Genomic DNA, 21,094 nt, shown 5'->3' with positions numbered 1-21,094 from the left:
AACTAAATCTCTGGAAAAGGCAGTAAATAGCTAAATTACATTTAACAGCAATACAATTCAAGAGATTTAGCTATTTAAAACTGTCATATTCCTATGGAGGAGAAGTAAGACAGAATGTGGCTAAGCTGTAATTTCCTGACAGGCTTTAGAGATAATTGAAATAGCCTATTCTGTCATTTTGTAAAAAGATATTTCACTCTTCAAGTAAGTTCAGCATGCAAATGATGTTTGGAAAGTTTATAAGAGATGAATGAAGTATCATATCTGAATCTCGTGTGTGTGTGTGTGTGTGTCTGTGTGTGTGTTTGTGTGTGTGTATGTGTGTGCATACTCCTTCCCCTCCAAAGATAGTGGATGTAGTTTCCTGAAAGAGTACAAATAACAAAAATAACTGAGAGTAAGTTGCTAAAGTTTTTGTGAAACGACTCTTCTGAGGAATGTAAATGCAAAGAACTTTTATGCCCTGAAGGCTAAAACGTCATATAGACCAAACTTACTGGGAAATCTAAAGAAGCCTGTCTGAATTAGGTTTCCTGTTTGGAGGGAGTTATCTTTTTCCAGATCAGTCATTTATAATCAGTGACTCAGTGGTCCCCACTTAAGCTTAGCTATATTTCCACCAATCTCTTGTAGTTTTGTCAATACTTGTCACAGAAATTACCCATAGTAATTATGGCACATATATTTCAGATTATTACAAATTGACTGAGTAGTGAATAAACATTAATATATGCACCATTCGTCTGACATTTGTATACCACATTTTCTTTTCTAAAATTGACTGACTTCTATCTCTTTCATAGTATCTCTGAGTACTTTCACTTATTCTTCACTTCTTTGACATGATGACTACACCTTTCCTAATTCTGACATTAAATTCATAATACTTATATTAAACACAAATTTGTGGCAATAGGTATAATGCTTTCATAGTGTTTTTCAATCTATAATGAGCACATAAGTCACCTGGAGATCTTGAACACATACAGATCCTAATTCAGGGGTTTGGGCATTAAACCTGGGATTTTATATTTCTAACAAACTTCCATGTTATGTTAATACTGCTGGCTGGAGAACCACACTTTGGTTAGCAAGGCCTTAGAGAATCTGGTTCCAGATTCTGCCTTTTTCTTTTTAAATTTCTTTTAGGCCCTAGCATACAATTTTTTTAAAGCTTAATTTTGTGCTTGCTTGTACTCATTCTCTCTGTCTCATACACAACAACATTTACACAAACAAAATTGTGGTAACTAAAATGTTTTTTATTCCTGTGTAATCAAATTTTTCCTAGACCTCAGCAACCTATATATATATTATTAAGGGTCATAGTAAGAGCAGTAAACAAAATTTTATTGTTTTTTTACGCATTCAAACAGGATATTATTAATAGTAATCACAGAATTGCCCCAGTTTATTTATGGGGTCTGCAGCATTATCTAATATGCACATGAGAATGTCTATTTCCATGGAGTATTATTCCTACTCAACTCATTCTTAATGACTATATATCTGCTGGTCATCATTATCTCCTGCTGCTTCTGAAGTAATAGAGTCCACAAGATGGAAATCCTGCAGTGTTCCATGTTGCAATAGGGAAAAATAGTTTTTATTCTCCTTTCACATTAGAAGTGTTAGAGTGATATCAAAGCATTTTTGCTTGTATCACAGTATTTCATAGAACAATTAGTGGTAGATGACTATCAGTTTTGGCTTAGAGTCTCCTTACTCTCTAGATGATTCATCCTTTAGTCCAATGGATAACTGGGAAGATAAATTAAGCTCAGCTGTAAATAATATGATGTTTGTATAATGCTCCCCCACCAATTCTCATAATAAAGGCTTGGTATTTGATCAGGATAGTCATATCTAGCTACTTTTCTGTCAATATATATCTCAGGATACTTTTTAGCACCTCTACTCAAGTGGACTTCCAGAAAACTCTATCCACCATTTTTTCTAACATTTCCCCAGACAAATCCACACACCAGTGAATCTCAGGCCATGAACAGTCTGGCAATTCAAGTTGAAAGTAAAATCACCACACACCTGTTCTTTAGATACCAATTTATTCCCTTTTAAATAATAGAAGTGATACATCCTTCAAAACATGTGTGATTAATTCTCATCTTAATCTTTATTCCTTAAGCATGCTTACTAACCCACTCTAATTCACTTTTATGAGCAATCAATTAATTTTTAAATGTAGATCATTTTATTTCTTTGTCTTTTCTTCCTTAATAAATTTTAATATTATTGAGAACAAAGGCCACAGACATCCGGGTATGTACAATTGTTATTTGCTGAAAGGGTTTGAAAAATCATTGTTGACTGAACTGTAATGAAAATATGTGACCATAAGTAGATGTTAAAGTTTTATTGGGCTAGGAATTTTTTTATAGAGTTCCAAAATGCCCAAGCCTGATAACAGGCATAAATATGAAGAGCTACGTTATTATAAAATATACTATGTATATAATATATATAAAATATAAATAAATATTTATATTATAAAAGTAATTTAATGCTTATGCTTTGCTTACAGTGGTAGCTATAAGAAAGCTATATATAAAAGATATGGATGTTTTATAAGTGATTGAGAAAAAATGGTGAACATGTGAATGTTAGAAGTTTATTATATTTAACATGTAATAGTTGAGATCTGTGTAATAATATACTTGGTGGAACAAAAGTGTCATTCCATTTAGTAGTTTTTAATGATAACTTTTCCTTTCCTTGCAAAACTACCTGTAAAGAAGATAAAAATAAAGACACTAATTTTTCATATCCCACCACCTGTTGTTTCCATGTAGATTATATTTACAGACCCACGTTTCATCATTCTTTATTTTGTAAAAATACCCCCACTTGTGTCAATTGAAAGAGACTGAATTATTTGTTGGCTTGAAGAAAAATATGTTTTGAATCATGGTGCTGTTTGAAAATTACAGGTGTAAAAACAACGGAAAAATTTTGTTATCTGAACCAATGTGAGATATCATTTTATGGAATGGATTAATTTTTTGTGAATTTAGAACCTACTGTTGGTTTTTATCATGTATGTTTTGTGCAGCTGTAACTGAATACCTGAGAGTAGGTAATTTATAATGAACAAAAATTTATTTCTTACCATTCCAGATGCTGGGAAGTCGATGATCTAAGTCCTGATATCTGGCAAGAGCATTTCTGATGTGTCAAACATAACATGGACAAAGGTATCACATTGCAAAAGGGCAAAGAGAGGGCAAGAGAGAGTAAAAGGGGCTGAACTTGTCTTTTTGCAGTGAACCCACTCCTGCAATAATGGCATTAAACTATTCATGAAAGTGGAGCCCTTACGGGTCATTCACCTCCTAAAGGCCCTAATTCTTACTACTGTTACAAGGACACTTAACTTTCAACATGTGTTTTGGAAGGACAAACATTCAAACCATAGCAGTGTGCCCCTTGTCTCACAAAACTCATGTCCTTTTCACACACGAAATACACTGATTCCATCTGAATAGTCTGCAGAATCTTAACTTGTTCTAGCACCAACGTAGAAGTCCAAAGTCTCCTCTAAACATCATGCAAGTGAGACTCAGGCACGATTCATGCTGAGGCAAATTGTTGTCCTGTCCTGAAATGAGCCTGTGAAATCAAACAAGTTATGCATTTCCAAACTAAAATGTCAGAACAGGCATGAGCTAGACATACCATTTAAACATACAATATTTTTCTTAATAAGAAATGTTGAGTCATTGTTTCTGACATTATATGGATAAAATGTTTTTTAACATATGTACTTTTATATCATAAATTATCTTCACTTTCAAACCTCACAGTTATAGTTCTTGGTACATCATATCAATTTTGATCAAGTGGAAATTATTTCAGCATCACAAGTCCATTCATGGGATGGTATTCTAGATACATAGGAAAATAGGAAATTGATTGTACCAAGAAAACATAGTATTTTTTTATATATGTTTAGAATTTCAAATTAGAATTTTGGTCTAGTTTAGATGTCTATTGCTTTCTATGTGGCACTTTCATACTCAAAGTAAAGATGTAGCAATTCCAGTAGACCTATGATATTTGTGTATATGTCTGGAGGCCCTTATGAATGTGCCAGTTCATAAATATTATTGTAGCATGTAAGTTCTCCTATAAAATACAATAATTATTTTAAAAAATGAGTAATCTTTTTAGATAATTTTATTGTAAGATAAACAGAAAAAAGTCTGATTTAATCTGAGTTCTTCATTCTAGATATAGTCTCTCATTCTACATATAATTTTATTCTAGTCATATTCTCTCCGTGATACTAACTTCAACTGTTAAAAATGCCATTTTTGTTACACTGTATTAGTTTCTCTATTGTAATCATAAATGCTAGCAGTTCGCATTAATTTCAGGATAAATTTTCCTCAAGCAATGATGTTTTCATCATATCAACAAAAATAATGTAAATTTTGAACAAAATAAACTAAATATAATTGAAACGTAGATGTTGGATAAGCATTTACGTTTACTCATTGCTAAGATGCTCATTTCAATGCACTTACCTGACAGGACCTAGAATAAAGTCTGCGATTTGAAAAACATTTTAAAAAACAATATATAAAATTGACATTTGTGATACTGTACCTTCCCTTAAACAAATGTTCCATGGAAAATCATTCCACAGGGTTATACTAGACTGTACTTTGTCAACTTGGCTAAGCTAGGAACTATGTGTCTTAGATTCACATTGCAAAAATTTATCAGGTTAGAGTTAGCCAAAAACAGATCTTTTATGAGATTTGAAAAGCAGGAAAGAAGAAGAAACCAATATTTTGAAAATACTGGAAAAATGACAAAGTGACAAATGGAAACTTACGTCTAGTGGTCTCCATTTTCCGGTGTATCTTCTCAAATTTTGTGTCATCCTTTCATGAATGGTGTCACCAAGGACTTGACTACCTCACCTTACTTACTTACTATGACCCTTAGAGGCAATTTCTTCAAGAGACTTCTCCACAGAGCTCCTTCTTCCTGGGTTGAGTTCAGTAGCCAGGCACATATAATCTCTGGGCTTTTCTTGCAATCTGTGATCTGCCTACTCAGATCACTACTTATTATGTGGTGTGATTATTATAGTTATGTGATTATTATGGTTATATTATGGTTATTATTATCGATAGTGATTTTATCCCTCTTCTATAATTTCACTTTTCCAGAAATTTTAATGCAAGTGGTTATGTCTAATATCATGTTTCCACAATGATTTCAGTGTCTCTTCAATCATGGTTAACCTCTGATATGCACAGATTCTTCGCAGATCTGCTGTGGGTGGAGGAAAGAAATGGCTAGTGTTTAACAAAGTAAATAAATTGCTAGATTTAAAACAACTGCTAGCTGTTTAATCTTTGAAATTTTAATTTCAATAATGTTTAATTTACTCATCAGTAAAATATCAGTAACAATAGTGTATCTAACTAATTGAGTTACTGGGGAAATCAAATATCATATTACATGACAGGTGTTTAGTATTGTAATACATGGTAACTAGCTTGGTTATGTAAAGTTAAATAGGTTTATTTACTGTAGGACATATCAGGGGCTTGAACATGCTGAAACATATCCTTAGGAGAGGAAAAAAAAGGAGTGGAAGAAAGAAAGGAAAGAAGGAAGAGAGGAAGAGAGAAAGAGAAAGAAAGAAAGAAAGAAGGAAAGATATAAAGAAAGAAAGAAAGAAAGAAAACAAAAGGAAAGAGAGAAAGGAAGGAAGGAGAAAGAAAGAAAAGAGACGTTTTGTTACATAATAATAGCTACAAGAAAAATTTGCACAAACTAATGGCATAGCAATGGTAGTGGGAAATATTGAACTGGACACAAGTACTAAGGGAGTTTATTATAAATAATTATAAAGGAAAAACAAAGCTAATTAAAATTCAAACAGCTTTTAATTATTATCATGTGAAGACAATTCTGAACGATGTCTACAATAAACAACACTTCCAGAGAAAAGCATTTGTTGGTGAAAGTGCTAAACAATTGCCACTGCTTATATTGAATTTTAAGTACAGATCTATATATCTACATCTACCTATATGTGCATCTATCTGTAAAATCAGCCTGTTTGTATTACTTATACTTTCATAAACATTGTATTCTATGTGGAAGTTAATTCAGATATCTAGTTATACAGGTGGCCCCTAGCATGTGTAAACTCTAATAGATTTGTTTCTATGTAACAAAAGAAAAACTTCAGCCAAATTAAGTTTAAAAGAGTTTAATTGAGCAATAAATGATTCGTGAATCAGGCAGCCCCCAGAATCATAGCAGATTCACAGAGATTCCAGGGGTGTCTCGTGGTCAGAACAAATTTATAGACAAAAAGGTAAAGTGACGTACAGGAATCAGAAGTGAGGTACAGAAACAGTGAGATTGGTTACAACTCAGCATTTGCCTTATTTGAAAGCAGTTTGAACATTCAGCAGTCTATGAGTGGTTGAAGTATGGCCACTGGGATTGGCCAACACTCAGCTATTGTTACAGGTACATACTACTAAGTTAGGTTTCCAATTTTGTCTGACTATTAAGCTAGGTTACAGTTCATCCACAAGAACTCAAATATAGAAGTACGGAGTTCTTTTCAGGCCATATTTAGTTTGCTTTAACATATGTCTTAAGATAATGCTTTTTTCTTTAAAATATATTGCAAGATTTTATCCTAATGCTTAGCACATAAACCACAATTTATATATATATATAGTATATATATAAAGTGTGTATATATATAGTGTGTATATATACAGTGTGTATATATATAGTGTGTATTTATATATAGTGTGTATATATAGTGTATATATATAGTGTATATATAGTGTATATATATAGTGTGTATATATATAGTGTATATATATAGTGTGTATATATATATAGTGTATATATATAGTGTGTATATATATATAGTGTATATATATATAGTGAGAATGGCAATCATTAAAAAGTCAGGAAACAATGCATGCCGGAGAGGATGTGGTGAAATAGGAATGCCTTTACGCTGTTGGTGGGAGTATAAATTAGTTCAACCATTGTGCAAGACAGTGTGGTGATTCCTCAAGGATCTAGAACCAGAAATACCATTTGACCCAGAAATCCCATTACTGGGTATATACCCAAAGGATTATAAATCATTCTACTATAAAGACACATGCACATGTATGTTAATTGCAGCACTATTCACAATACCAAAGACTTGGAAACAACCCAAATGTCCATCAATGATAGATTGGATAAAGAAAATGTGGCACATATATGCCATGGAATACTATGCAGCCATAAAAAAGGATGAGTTCATGTTTTTTTGGAGCTACATGGATGCAGCTGGAAACCACTATTCACAGCAAACTAACACAGGAACAGAAAACCAAACACCACATGTTCTCACTCATAAGTGGGAGTTGAACAATGAGAACACATGGACACAGGGAGGGAAACATCACACTCCAGGGCCTGTTGAGGGGTGGGGGGCAAGGAGAGGGAGAGCGTTAGGAGAAATACCTAATGTAAATGATGGATTGATAGGTACAGCCAATCACCATGTCAGGTGTATACCTATGTAACAAACCTGCACCTACTGCACATGTATTCCGGAACTTAAAGTATAATAAAAAATTTATATGTGTGTGTGTATATACATATATATATATATATATATATATATATATGAAGTGTTGAAGGAACAATAAAACTTTTACCCTAGAATAGTCTACGTATTGAGATTATCCTTCAAATATGATTAAAAAAAAGAACTTTCCCAGGAAAACAAAAGCTGAGAGACTGCATCAGCACCAGACCTAGCCTACAAGAAATGCTGAAGGGAGTAATTCAATCAGAAAGAAAAAACTGTTAATGAGCAATAAGAAATCATCTGAGGGTACAAAACTAACTGATAGTAGTAAGCACATAGAAAAACATAGAATACTATAACACCGTAACCCTGGTGTGTAAACTACTCTTAAGTCAAAAGACTAAATGATTAACCACTCAAAAACAATAACTACAATAACTTTTCAAGGCATAAGCAGTAAAAAAAAATGTATTAATAGTAACAATAAAAAGTTGAAAAGCAGGGAGAAAAAGTTGAGGTGGAGTCTATCAGTTTTTTTACTTGTTCAGTTTTGAAAGCATTAAGTTGTTATCAACATAAAATAATAAGTTAAAAGACAGTATCTGCAAGACTCAAGGCCACCTAAAATCAAAAAATGTACAACAGAAACAAACAAACAAACAAAAATAATAAAACAGAATTATTTTACCAGAGAAAATTACCTTCAGTAATAGTAAGATAGGAAGAAAGAAGGAAGAGAAGATCACAAAACAATCAGAAAACAAATAATCAAATGGCAAGAGTAAGTCCTTACTTATCAATAACACCAAATTGAATGTAAATGAACTAAATTCTCCAATAAAAAGGAAGACTGGCTGAATGGATGAAATAAGAAGACTCATTGATCCATTGCCTACTAGAAACACACTACACCTATAAAGACACATATAGACTGAAAATAAAGGGTTTGGAGAAATATTATATGCCAATGAAAATGAAAAGAAGAGCAGGAGTAGCTCTGTTTATACCAGACAAAATAAATTTTAAGAAAGAAAGTATAGGAAAAGGAAAGAAGGTTGCTATTTAATGACAAAGGAGTCAATTTAGCATGAAAATATAACAATTTTAAATATATATGCACCCAACAATGGAGCACTTGGATATATAATGCAAACATTATTAGAGCTAAAAAGGTAGAGAGAATCCAATACAATAAGAGCTGGAGACTTCAACACCCATTTTCAGTATTAGACAGATCTTCCAGACAGAAAATCAACAACAACAAGAAAAAAAAATCAGATTTATTTTTCACTATAGAACACATAGATTTAATAGATGTTATCAGAACATTTTACCAAATGGCTGCAGAAAACACAACCTATTCCTCAGCAAATGGATTATTCTCAAATATAGACCATATGTTAGGTTACGAAATGAGTCTCAAAGCAGTAAAAAAAAAAAAAAGGAAATAATACCAAGCATATTCTCTGACCACAATGAAATAAAATTACATGTCAATAGGACAAGAAATTCCGAGGAGTATACAACTACATAGAAATTAAACAATATGCTTCTGAATGACCAGTGGGACAATAAAAAAATCAGGAAGAAAAATGAATAATTTTTTAAACAAATGATAATGTAAACACAACATACCAAAAGCTATGGGATACAGCCAAAGTGGTACTAAGTGGGAATTTTATAGCTATATATCCCTACATAAAGAAGGAAGAAAAACTTCAAATAAACAACCTAATGATGCATCTTAAAGAGCTAGAAAAGCAGAAACAAACCAAATCCAAAATTAATAAAAGAAATAATAGAGCAGAAGTAAATGAAATTGAAATCAACAAAACAATACAAAAGATTAATAGAACAAAATGTACTTTTTGAAAACTGAAACAATATAGACAAACCTTTAGCTGAACTAAAAAAAAAAAAGTAGATCCAAACAAAATTAGAGATGAAATAGGAAACATTACAATTGATACTGCAGAAATTTAAAGGGTCATTAGTGACTACTATGAGCAACCATACGTCAATAAATCCCCAAATCTAGAGGAGATACATAAATTCCTAGACAAATACAACCTATCGTGATTGAACAATAAGGAAATACAAAACCTGAACAGACCAATAACGAGATCAAAGAAATAATAATAAAAAGTCTCAAAGTAAATAAAAGCTCAGGACCCTATGGCTTTACTTCTAAATTCTACCAAAGTTTTTAAAGAACTAACATAAATCCTACTCAAACTATTCTAAAAAATATAGGAGGAAGGAGTCCTTCCAAACTGATTCTATGAGACCAGTATTACCCCTGATACCAAAAACATACAAAGACAAATCAAAAAGAGAAAACTACAGCCCAGTATCCTTGATATGAATAAATAGATTCAAAAATTCTATACAAAATATTAACAAACCAAATTCCATAATACATTAAAAAGTTCATTAATCATTATCAAGTGTGTTTTATTCTTGGGATCCAAAGATGGTTCAATATATGCAAATTAATAAATGTGATACATTATATCAACAGAATGAAGGACAAAAATCATATCATCATTTCAATTAATGCTGAAAAACATTTGATAAAATTCAACTTCCCTTAATGATAAAAAACATTCATAAAACTGAGTATTGAAGAAACATAACTCAAAATAATAGAAGCCATATATAACACACCCACATCTACTATTGTACTGAATCAGAGAAAAAAACTGAAAACTTTTTCTCTAAGATCTGGAGCACAAGAAGAATGCCCACTTTTACCACTGTTATTCAACATAGTACTGGAAGTCCTACCTAGAGCAATCAGAAAAGAGAAAGATATAAAAGCATCCAAACTGTAAAATGAGAAGTCAAATTATCTTCAATTGCAAATGATTTAATTTTATATTTGGAAAAACTTAAAGACTGTACAAGAAAACTATTAGAACTCATAAGTAAATTCAGTTATATTGCAAGATACAAAATATCAGTATCATTTGTATATGCCAACAATAAAAAAACTAAAAACTAAATTTAAAAACTAGTCTCAATTACAATAACCACAAATAAAATAAAGTACCTAGAAATTAACCTAATCAAAGAAAAATGAAAGATCTCTGTAATAAAAACTATAAAACATTGATGAAAGAAATTGAAGGTAACACCAAAAAAATGGAAAAATATTTTGTTTATAGATTGGAAGAATCAATATCATTGAAATGTCCATACTACCCAAGACAATTTACAGATACAATGCAACCCCTATCAAAATACCAATAACATTCTTCACAGAAATAAAAAAAATTATAAAATTCATATAGAACCAAGAAAGACCCAGAATAGCCAAAGCCATTCTAAGCAAAAAATGACATAAAATAAAATAAACCACAGGAATTACATTACCTGAGTTTATATTAAACTACAGAGCTAAAGTGAACAAAACAACAGCATGGTTCTGGCATAAAATAAGACAAATAGACCAAAGGAAGAGAATAGACAACAAAGAAACTGTTGCTAAAATAAATGATAATAGGTGGGCAGGCACGGTGGCTCATGCCTGTAATCCCAGCACTTTGGGAGTCCAAGGTGGGCAGATCACAAGGTAAGGAGAACGAGATCATCCTGGCCAACATGGTGAAACCCCGTCTCTACTAAAAATACAAAAATTAGCTGAGTGTGGTGGCGCGTGCCTGTAATCCCAGCTATTCGGGAGGCTGAGGCGGGAGAATGGTTTGAACCAGGGAGTTGGAGGTTGCAGTGAGCTGAGATAGTGCCACTGCACTCCAGTCTGGCAACAGAGTGAGACTCCGTCTCACAAAAAAACAAAAAAAAAACAAAAACAAACAAAAAAATGATAATAATAAATCCATACACATGCAGTGAACCCATTTTTGACAAAGGTGCCAATAAAATACACTGAGGAAAAGACAGTCTTTTCAATAAATGGTGCTGGGAAAACTGGGTATCCATACACATGAGAATAAAACTAGACCTCAATCACTTTTCGTATACAAAAATCAAATCAAAATGGATTAAAGACTTAAACCTAAGACCTCGATCTATAAAACTACTGCAAGAAAACATTGGGGAAACTCTCAAAAGTCTGGCAACACATCAGTCTGGGCAAAGATATCTTCAGCAATATCCCACAAGCACAGGCAACCAAAGCAAAAAATGGAGAAATGGGATCACATGAAGTTAAAAAGCTTCTGCACAGCAAAGGATATGATCAACAAATTGAAGAGGCAACCCACAGAATGGGAGAAAATATTTACAAACTACCCATCTAACAAGGGATTAATAACAATATATATGGCACCTTAAAAACTCTATAGAGAAAAAATCGAGTAATCTGATCCACAAATGGACAAAAAATCTGAATAGTCATTTCTCAAAGGAAGACATGCAAATGGAAAACAAGCATATGAAAAAAATGCTCAACATTATTAATCACCGGAAATGTACATCAAAATACCATCTCACCCCAGTTAAAATGGCTTATATCCAAAAGACAGGCAATAACAAATGCTGGTGAGGATGTGAGGACAAAGGAACTCCTGTACACTGCTGGTGAGAAGGTAAATCAGTGCAAGCACTATGCAGAGCAGTTTAGAGGTTCCTCAAACAACTAAAAATAGAGCTAATATGCGATCCAGCAGTCTCTCTTCTGGGTACGTATATATCCAAAAGAAAAGAAATCAACATATCAAAGAGACATCTACACTGCCATATTTGTCGCAGCTCTGTTCAAAGTAGTCAAGATTTGGAAGCAGCTTAAGTGCCCAACAACATAGGTGTGTCTAAAAGACATTTGGGAGGTGGACAAGATGGACGACTAGAAGCATCTAATGTATGTGGCTCTCATGGAGAGAAAAAAGGGAATGAGTAAATACAGGAACTTCAACTCAAGCATCCCTATACTTGCATTGAGAATAATCAAGAAAACAACTTGACTCATGGAGAATGGAGACTAGCAAGGCAAGACAATGGCTTATGCAGGAGCTACATGGAACCAAGGGAACTCCCCCACCTGGGGAAGTGGTGAGTAAATGTGTGACCCTGGAAACCCATGCTTCACCCATGGATTTTTGCAACCCTTGGGTCAGGAAACTACCTCATGAACCCACTCTACCAGGGTCTTCAGTCTGACACACAGAGATACATGGAGTCTTGCATAGAATCAAAAAAGACCCAGAATGGCCCAAGCTATTACATGACTTTATGACTTTAAATTATACTGTAGAGGTACAGAAATCAAAATAGCATGATACAGAGCAGCTGCTCAGGCATGTGTGGAGATACATGAGTGTTAGATACTCAGACTTTCCAGGCATCCCAACAAAAGAAGCTACTACTGTAGCCAATTGGGAAGTCAGATCCCCATACATAACCCTAGGAAAGAGGCTGATTCCAAGGGGCCAAGCAGTGACAGTCTGCAACCCCCACCTCCAAGGTACCTCACAGGATAAGAACCACAGACTTGAAATTCCAGCCAGCCACCTGTAGCATCACAATTCCCTAAGAGGGAGCCCCCAGGTAAAGGAGTGGGCCACCATCTTTGCTGTTTGGGTGACTTAACCATTCCAGTTTTCAGGCTTTGGAGAATCTGAGCCTACAGGGAGGCAGAGGCGGTCTCCCACCAAAGCATAGCTACTCCATGAGAACATGACCAGACTGCTTTTTAAAGCAGGTCCCTTATTCTGTTCCTCCTTACTGGGCAGGACCTCCCAACAGGTCTCCAGCCACACTTGCTGGTGTTTTCCAGAAAATAGAGTTGTGAAACCACCCTGAGACTTAGCTCCCAGAGGGAGGGGCAGACCTCAACCTTTTCTGTTTTGGTGATAGCTATTCCAGCCTTCGGTCTTTGGAGTGTCCAAGCCAACCAGGGGCTAAAATAAAACTTGAAAAGATCTTAAGTTAACAACCTAACATCACAACTATAAGAATTAGAGAATCAAGAGCAAACAAATCCAAAAGCTAGCAGAAGACAAGAAATAACCAAAGTCAGAGATGAACTGAAGGAGATTGAAACACAAAAATACCTCCAAAAGATCAACAAATTCAGAAGCAGTTTTTTTTCAAAACATTAATATAACAGGTAAACTGCTAGCTAGACTAATAAAATAGAAAAGAAAAAGATTAAAATAAACACAATCAGAAATGACAAGGTGGATATTACCATTGACCCCACAGAAATACAAATAACCATCAGAGAACATTATGCACATTTATTTGCACACAAACTAGAAACTAGAAGAAATCAATAAACTCTAGAAGAAATCAATAAACTCCTGAACACAAATACCCTCCAAAGGCTAAGCAAGGAAGAAATTTATTTCTTTAACAGACCAATAACGAGCTCTGAAGTTGAGTCATTAATAAATAGTCTACCAACCCAAAATAGCCCAGGACCAGATGGATTCACAAGTGAATTCTACAACTTGCACAAAGAAGAGCTGGTACTGTTGAAACTATTTCAAAATATTAAGAAAGAGTGACTCCTTCCTAAACCATTCTATGAGGACAGCATCATCCCAATAGCAAAACCTGGCAGGGACACAAAAGAAAAAAAAATCTTCATACCAATATTCTTGATGAACAGTGATGCAAAAATCCTTAAGAAAATACTGGCAAATGAAATCAAGAAGCACGTCAAAAAGCTTTTCCAGCATTATCAAGTAGGCTGTATTCCTGGGATGCAAGCTTGGTTCAATATACACAAATCAATAAATATGATTCATCACATAAACAGAACTAGAAACAAAAACACATGATTATCTCAATAGATGCTGAAACGGCTTTCAATAAAATTCAACATTCATTCATGTTAAAATTCTCAATAAACTATGTACTGAAGAAACATACTTCAAAAAAATGAGAACCATATATGACAAACCCACAGCCAACATCACATGGAATGGGAAAAAGCAGGAAGCATACCCCTTGAAAAAGAGGACAGGACAAGGATGCCCTCTTTCACCATTCTTATTCAAATATAGTATTGGAAGTCCTGGCCAGGGCAATCAGGAAAGAGAAATAAATAATGGGCATCCAAACAGACAGAGAGTAAGTATAACTATCCCTATTTGCAGATGACATAATTCTATTTCTGGAAAACCTCAATCTTAGCCCAAAAGCTTCTTAAGCTGACAAACAACTTCAGCAAAGTCTCAGAATACAAAATCAGTGTGCAAAAATCATTAGCATTCTTGTACACCAACAACAGTCAAGTCAGGAGCAAACTCTTATTCACAATTCCTACAAAAAAATGTCTAGGAACACAGCTAACTAGGGAGGTGAAATAACTCTACAAGGAAAACTAAAAACCACTGTTCAGATAAATAAGAGATGACACAAAAGAATGAAGGAACATTCCATGCTCACAGTTAGAAAGAATTTTGTTAAAATGGCCATACTACCCAAAGCAATTTGTAGATTCAGTTTTATTCTCACTATACTACCATGGAGATTCTTCACAGAACTAGAAAGCAAACTATTTTAAAATTCACATGAAACCCAAAAACAGCCCAAATAGCTAAGGGAGTCTTAAGCAAAAGGAAAAAAGCTGGAAGCATCACGCTACCCAACCTCAAACTAACTACAGGGCTACAGTAACCATGGTACTGGCACAAGAACAGAAACATAGACCAATGGAACAGAGTGGAGAACTAGAAATAAGACTGCACACCTACAACAATCTGATCTTCAACAAAGCTGACAAAAACAAGCAAAGGGGAAAGAATTCTGTATTTAAAAAATAGTGCTGGAATAGCTACCTAGCCATATGCAGAAGATTGAAACTGGACTCTTTCCTCACACCATATAAAAAAATAACTCAAGATAAATTAAAGACTTAAACATAAAATCCAAAACTATAAAAGCCCTTGAAGATGACCTAGGCAATACCATACAGGACATAGGTATGGGCAAAGATTTCATGATGAAGACACCAAAAGCAATTGCAGAAAAAGCAAAATTTGATGAATGGGATCTAATTAAACTAAAGAGCTTCTACACAGCAAAAAAAAAAAAAATACAGTCAACTAAATAATCAGACGATCTACAGAATGGGATAAAAGTTTGGCAAACTATGCATCTGACTAAGGTCTAATATCCTAATTTGTTATGGAACTTACACAAATGTACAAGAAAAAGAAAACAACCTCATTTAAAAAGTGGACAAATGACATAAACAGAGACTTTTCAAAAGAAGACATACACGTGGAAAACAATCATATGAAATAAAGCTCAGTATCACTAATCATTAGAGAAATACAAATCAAAACCATAATGAGATACCATCTTACACTATTCAGAATGGCTATTATTAATCAGTCAAAAAATAACAGATGCTAGCAAGATTTGGAGAAAAATAAATGCTTATACACTGTTTTGGGGAGTGTAAATTAATTTAGCCATTGTGGAAGACAGTGTGGCTATTTCTCAAAGGCGTAAAGACAGAAATACCATTTAACCCAGCAATCCCATTACTGGCATATACCCAAAGGAATATAAATAATTATGTTACAAAGACACATGTATGTGTATATTCATTGCAACACCACTCACAATAGCAAAGACATGAAGTCAACCTAAATGTCCGAAAATGATAGACTGGATAAAGAAAATGTGGTACATATACACCATGGAATACTATGAAGCCATTTTAAAAATTAGATTATATCTTTTGCAGGTATATGGATGGAGCTGGAGGCCTTTATCCCTACCAAACTAACGCAGAAACAGAAAATCAAATATTGCATGTTCTTACTTATAAGTGGGCGCTAAATGATGAGAACACATGGACACATAGAGAAGAATACACACTGGGGCTTATTGGAGAGTGGAGGGTGGGAAGAGTGAGAGGATCAGAAAAAATAACTAATGAGTACTAGTCTTAATTCTTGGATGATGAAATAATCTGTGCAACAAACCCCTATGATACAAATTTACCTATGTAACAATCCTAAACGTGTACCCCTGAACTTAAAATAAAAGTTAAAAAAGAGGCCAGTTACAGTGGCTCGTGCCTGTAATCCCAGCACCTTGGGAGTCATAGACCAGCTGATCACTTGAAGTCAGGAGTTCGAGACCAGCCTAGCCAACATGGTGAAACCCCGTGTCTGCTAAAAATACAAAAATTAGCCGGATGTGGTGGCATGTGCCTGTAGTCCCAGCTACTTGGGAGAGTGAGGCAGGAGAATTGCTCAGACCCAGGAGGTGGAAGTTGCAGGGAGCTGAGATCATACCACTGCACTCCAGTCTGGGCAACAGGGCGAGACTTTATCTCAAAAATAAAAGTTAAAAAACAATAATAAAATGTGGTACTTACACACAATGGAGTACTATTCAGCCATAAAAATAATGAGATTCAATTATTTGCAACAATTTGGGTGCAACTGGAGGTCATTATGTTCAGTAAAATAATCTAGGTGCAAAAAGACAAGCATCACATGTTCTTTCTCATTTCTGGGATCTAAAACTCAAAACAGCTAAAACCTTGAAGATAGTGTGAGAATGGTTATCAGAGGCTGGTAAGAACAGTGAGAGGGTAGAGGGGAAGGAGGGAATGATTAATGAAACCAAAATAATTGTTATAATTAATAAATATGGCCTCATATTTGATAGCACAACAGGGTGACTATAGTAAATAATAGTTTAATTTTACATTTTGAAATGACTAAAATAATATAATTGGATTGTTTGTAGCACAAAGGATGCTTGAGGGGATGAATACCCCATCTTCCATGATGTGATTATTATGCATTTTAAGCCTGAGTCAAAATATTTCAAGTGCCCTATAAATATAAACACTTACTATGTACCCACAAAAATTAAAAGTTTAAAATTTTTAAAAAAGTCTCATTTGTGTATTTTTGATTTTGTCACCTGTAATAAATTCTTAGTCAAATACTTTTTGCCAAGGCCTATGTCTAGATGAGCCTTTTTTAGTTTTTTTTCTAGTATTTTTAAAGTTACCAGTTTTTTGTTTGTTTGCTGTTTTTGTTTTTTGTGTTTTTTTTGAGACTGAACCTCACTCTGTGGCCCAGGCTGAAGTACAGTGGCACAATCATGGCTCACTGCATCCTCGAACTACTGATCTCTAGCAATCCCTCCACTTCAACCTTCCAAGTAGCCAGGACTACACCTGCACATTACCATGCCCAGCTAATTTTTATTTTATTTTATTTTATTTTAATTTATTTTATTTATTTTAATTTTATTTTGTAGAGATGGGGGTCTCACTATGTGTTGAGGCTGATCTCTGGCCTCAAGCAATCTTTCCACCTCAGCCTCCCAAAGTGTTGGGTTTACACGTGTTAGTGAACTCACCTGGCCTAGTTTCAGGTCTTAAATCCAAGTATGGAAAACATCTTGAAATGATTTTTGTATGTGGTGAGAGATATGGGTCGAGTTTGATTCTTTTGCATGTGGCAATCCAATTTTTTCATCATTATTTATTAAAAAGGATGTCCTTTTCCTGTGGATGTTTTCGTAGAATTGGCAAAGATCAGTTGGTGGAGTATGTAACTTTATTTTAGGGTTCTCTATTCTTTTATCCTGATCTACGTGTCTGGTTTTATACCAGTACCATGATGTTCTGTTTACTATAGCATTGTAGTAAAATTTTAATTCCAGCAATGTGATGGACTTCAAATGGAGCTGGAGGACATTATTCTTAGCAAGCTACTACAGAAACTGAAAACCAAAAACCACTATTCTTCCTCATAAGTGAGAGAGCCCCATGTCTCCAGGCTTGATTTATTCTTTGGATTGCTTTAGGTATTCAGGCTCTTTTTTGATTCCATATCAAGTATAGAATTGTTTTTTCTAATTCTGTGAAAAATGACATTGGCACTTTGATAGAAATTACATTGAACCTGTATATTACTTTTGACAGTAGAAGAATAGCATTTTTAAAGGGTCCTTGGACTTTTCACAAAATAAACTTTATTCTGGTCCATAAAATATATCTCAATGTTTTTAATCAAAATTATGTAGAGTGTGTTTTCTGAACACAATGGAATAAAACTAGAAATCAAAAACAGAGACAAGAGAACAGCCTCTAATTACATGAAAATTAACATACATCATATTATTTAAAAACACACATCAGTAACATGAAAGAGGAAGTCACAAAGGAAATAAAAATATAAACATTGAAGAACAACAACATATCAAAATATGGAAGATATAGCTAAGTCAGTGCTGAGAGGGAATTTTATAACACTAAATGCTTACGTTGCAATCATGGAATGCTTTCAAATATTCATTCAACTTATTACCTCAATAAACCAAAATAAATCTAAAGCAAGCAGAAGGAAGAGAAAAATGAAGATAAGAACAGAAAACAATAATATTCAATGTAGAAAATATCAATAAAATTAATGAAACAAAAGCTAATACTTTGAAAGAATCAAAGACACTCATAAACTTCTAGCAAGGCTGACAAAAAAGGAAGGACAAATAAATCACTAATATCAGGAATAAAATAGAAGATATCACTAGAGATCCTGCAGCCACAGTAATAAGGGAATACTATGAAAAAAAATTCTTATTTATTTTGTAAGTCAGAAAAAATGCATCAATTCCCCTAAAACCAAATATTACCAAAAGTCAACCAAGATAAAATAGACAATCAGAATAGACTGATGACCATACAATAAATTAATGATTAAAACCCTTGTGAAAAGCTAACTAACTTATAGGTCCACATTATTCCAGTGTAGCATCACAACAAATATTTAAAAAAAAATTAACAACAATTTTTCATAATCTATTCCAGAAATAGAAGAGGATGAAACATTTCCAAATTCACTTTATGAGGCCAGTGTTAATCCAACACCAAGGCCTGACAAAGACATATGATGTGGTTTGGCTGTGTCCCCAGGAAAATATCATCTTGAACTGTAGTTCCCATAATCTTCACATGTCATGGGAAGGACCCAGTGGAAGGTAATTGAATCATGGGGACAGTTACCTCCATGGTGTTCTTGTCATAATAAGTTATCACAAGATCTGATGGGTTTTATAAGGGAATTTTCTCTCTTCATTCTGCATTTCCCTTGGCTGCCACCATGTGAAGAAGGACATGTTTGCTTCCATTTCCATGATTGTAAGTTTCTTGAGCCTCCCCAGCCCTGTGGAACTGTGAGTCAATTAAATCTCTTTTCTTTATAAATTACCCAGTCGTGGGTATGCCTTTATTAGCAGCAAGAGAAAGAAATAATACAGTACATTTGTACCAGTAGAGTGGGATTCTGCTGTAATGATACCCGAAAATGTGGAAGTGGAACTGGGTAACAAGAAGAGATAGGAACAGTTTGGAGGGTTCAGAAGACAGAAAGATGTGGGGAAGTTTGGAACTTCCTAGAGACTTGTTGAATGGCTTTGACTAAAATGCTGATAGTGATATGGACAATAAAGTCCAGACTGAGGTGGTCTCAGATGGAGATGAAGAACTTGGAAACTGGACTAAAGGTTGGTATTGCTATGTTTTAGCATAGGACTGGTGGCATTTTGAACCTGCCCTAGAGATCTGTAGAACTTTGAACTAAAGATAGATGATTTAGGTTATCTGGCAGAAAAAAAAATTAAGCAAAAAAGCATTCAAGAGGTGACAGAGCATGAAAGTTTGAAAAATTTGCAGCCTGAGAATGCAGTAGAAGAGAAAAACACATTTTCTGGGGAGAAATTCAAGCCTACTGCAGAAAATTGTATAAGTAATGAGGAGCCAAATGCTAATTGCCAAGACAATCAGGAAAATGCCTCCAGGGCATGTCAGAGGCATCTCAGCAGCCCCTTCCTTTACAGGCCCAGAGTCCTAAGAGGGAAAAATGGTTTACTGGGCTGGGCCCAGAGACCTGCTGCTGTGTGCAGCCTCAGGACTTGGTGCACTCTTTTCCAGCTGCTCCAGCTGTGGCTAAAAGGGGCCAAGGTACAGCTAAGGCTGTGGCTTCAGAGGGTGCAAGCCTCAACTCTTGGCAGGTTCCACATGGTGTTAAGCCTGTGGGTGCACAGAAGCCAAGAATTGAGGTTGGGTAACCTCCACCTAGATTTCAGAGGATGTATTGAAATGCCTGGATGTCCAGGTAGAAGTTTGCTGCAGAGTGGAGGCCCTCATGCAGAACCTCTGCTAAGGCAGTGTGGAAGGAAAAATGTGGGGTTGGATCCCTCACACAGAGTTCCCACTGGGACACTGCTTAATGGAGCTGTGAGAAGATAGCCACTGTCCTCCATAACCCAGAATAGTAGATCCACTGACTGCTTGCACTATATACCTGGAAAAGTCACCAACACTCAATGCCAGCACATGGAAGCAGCCGAGAGGGGCACTGTACCCTGCAAAGCCACATAAGTGGAGCTTCCTGAGGCCATGGGAGACTACCTCTTGCATCAGCATGTGGTGGAGGTAAAACAAGCAGTCAAAGGAGATTATTTTGGAACTTTAAGGTTTAATGACTGCCCTAATGGATTCTGGACTTGCATGGGGCCTGTAGCCCCTTTGTTTTAGCCAATTTCTCC

Source organism: Pan troglodytes, chromosome X (genome assembly GCF_028858775.2).
Source record: "Pan troglodytes isolate AG18354 chromosome X, NHGRI_mPanTro3-v2.0_pri, whole genome shotgun sequence".
Taxonomy (NCBI): domain Eukaryota; kingdom Metazoa; phylum Chordata; class Mammalia; order Primates; family Hominidae; genus Pan; species Pan troglodytes.
The sequence above is the reverse complement of the archived record's forward strand: the minus strand, read 5'-3'. Positions refer to the sequence as shown.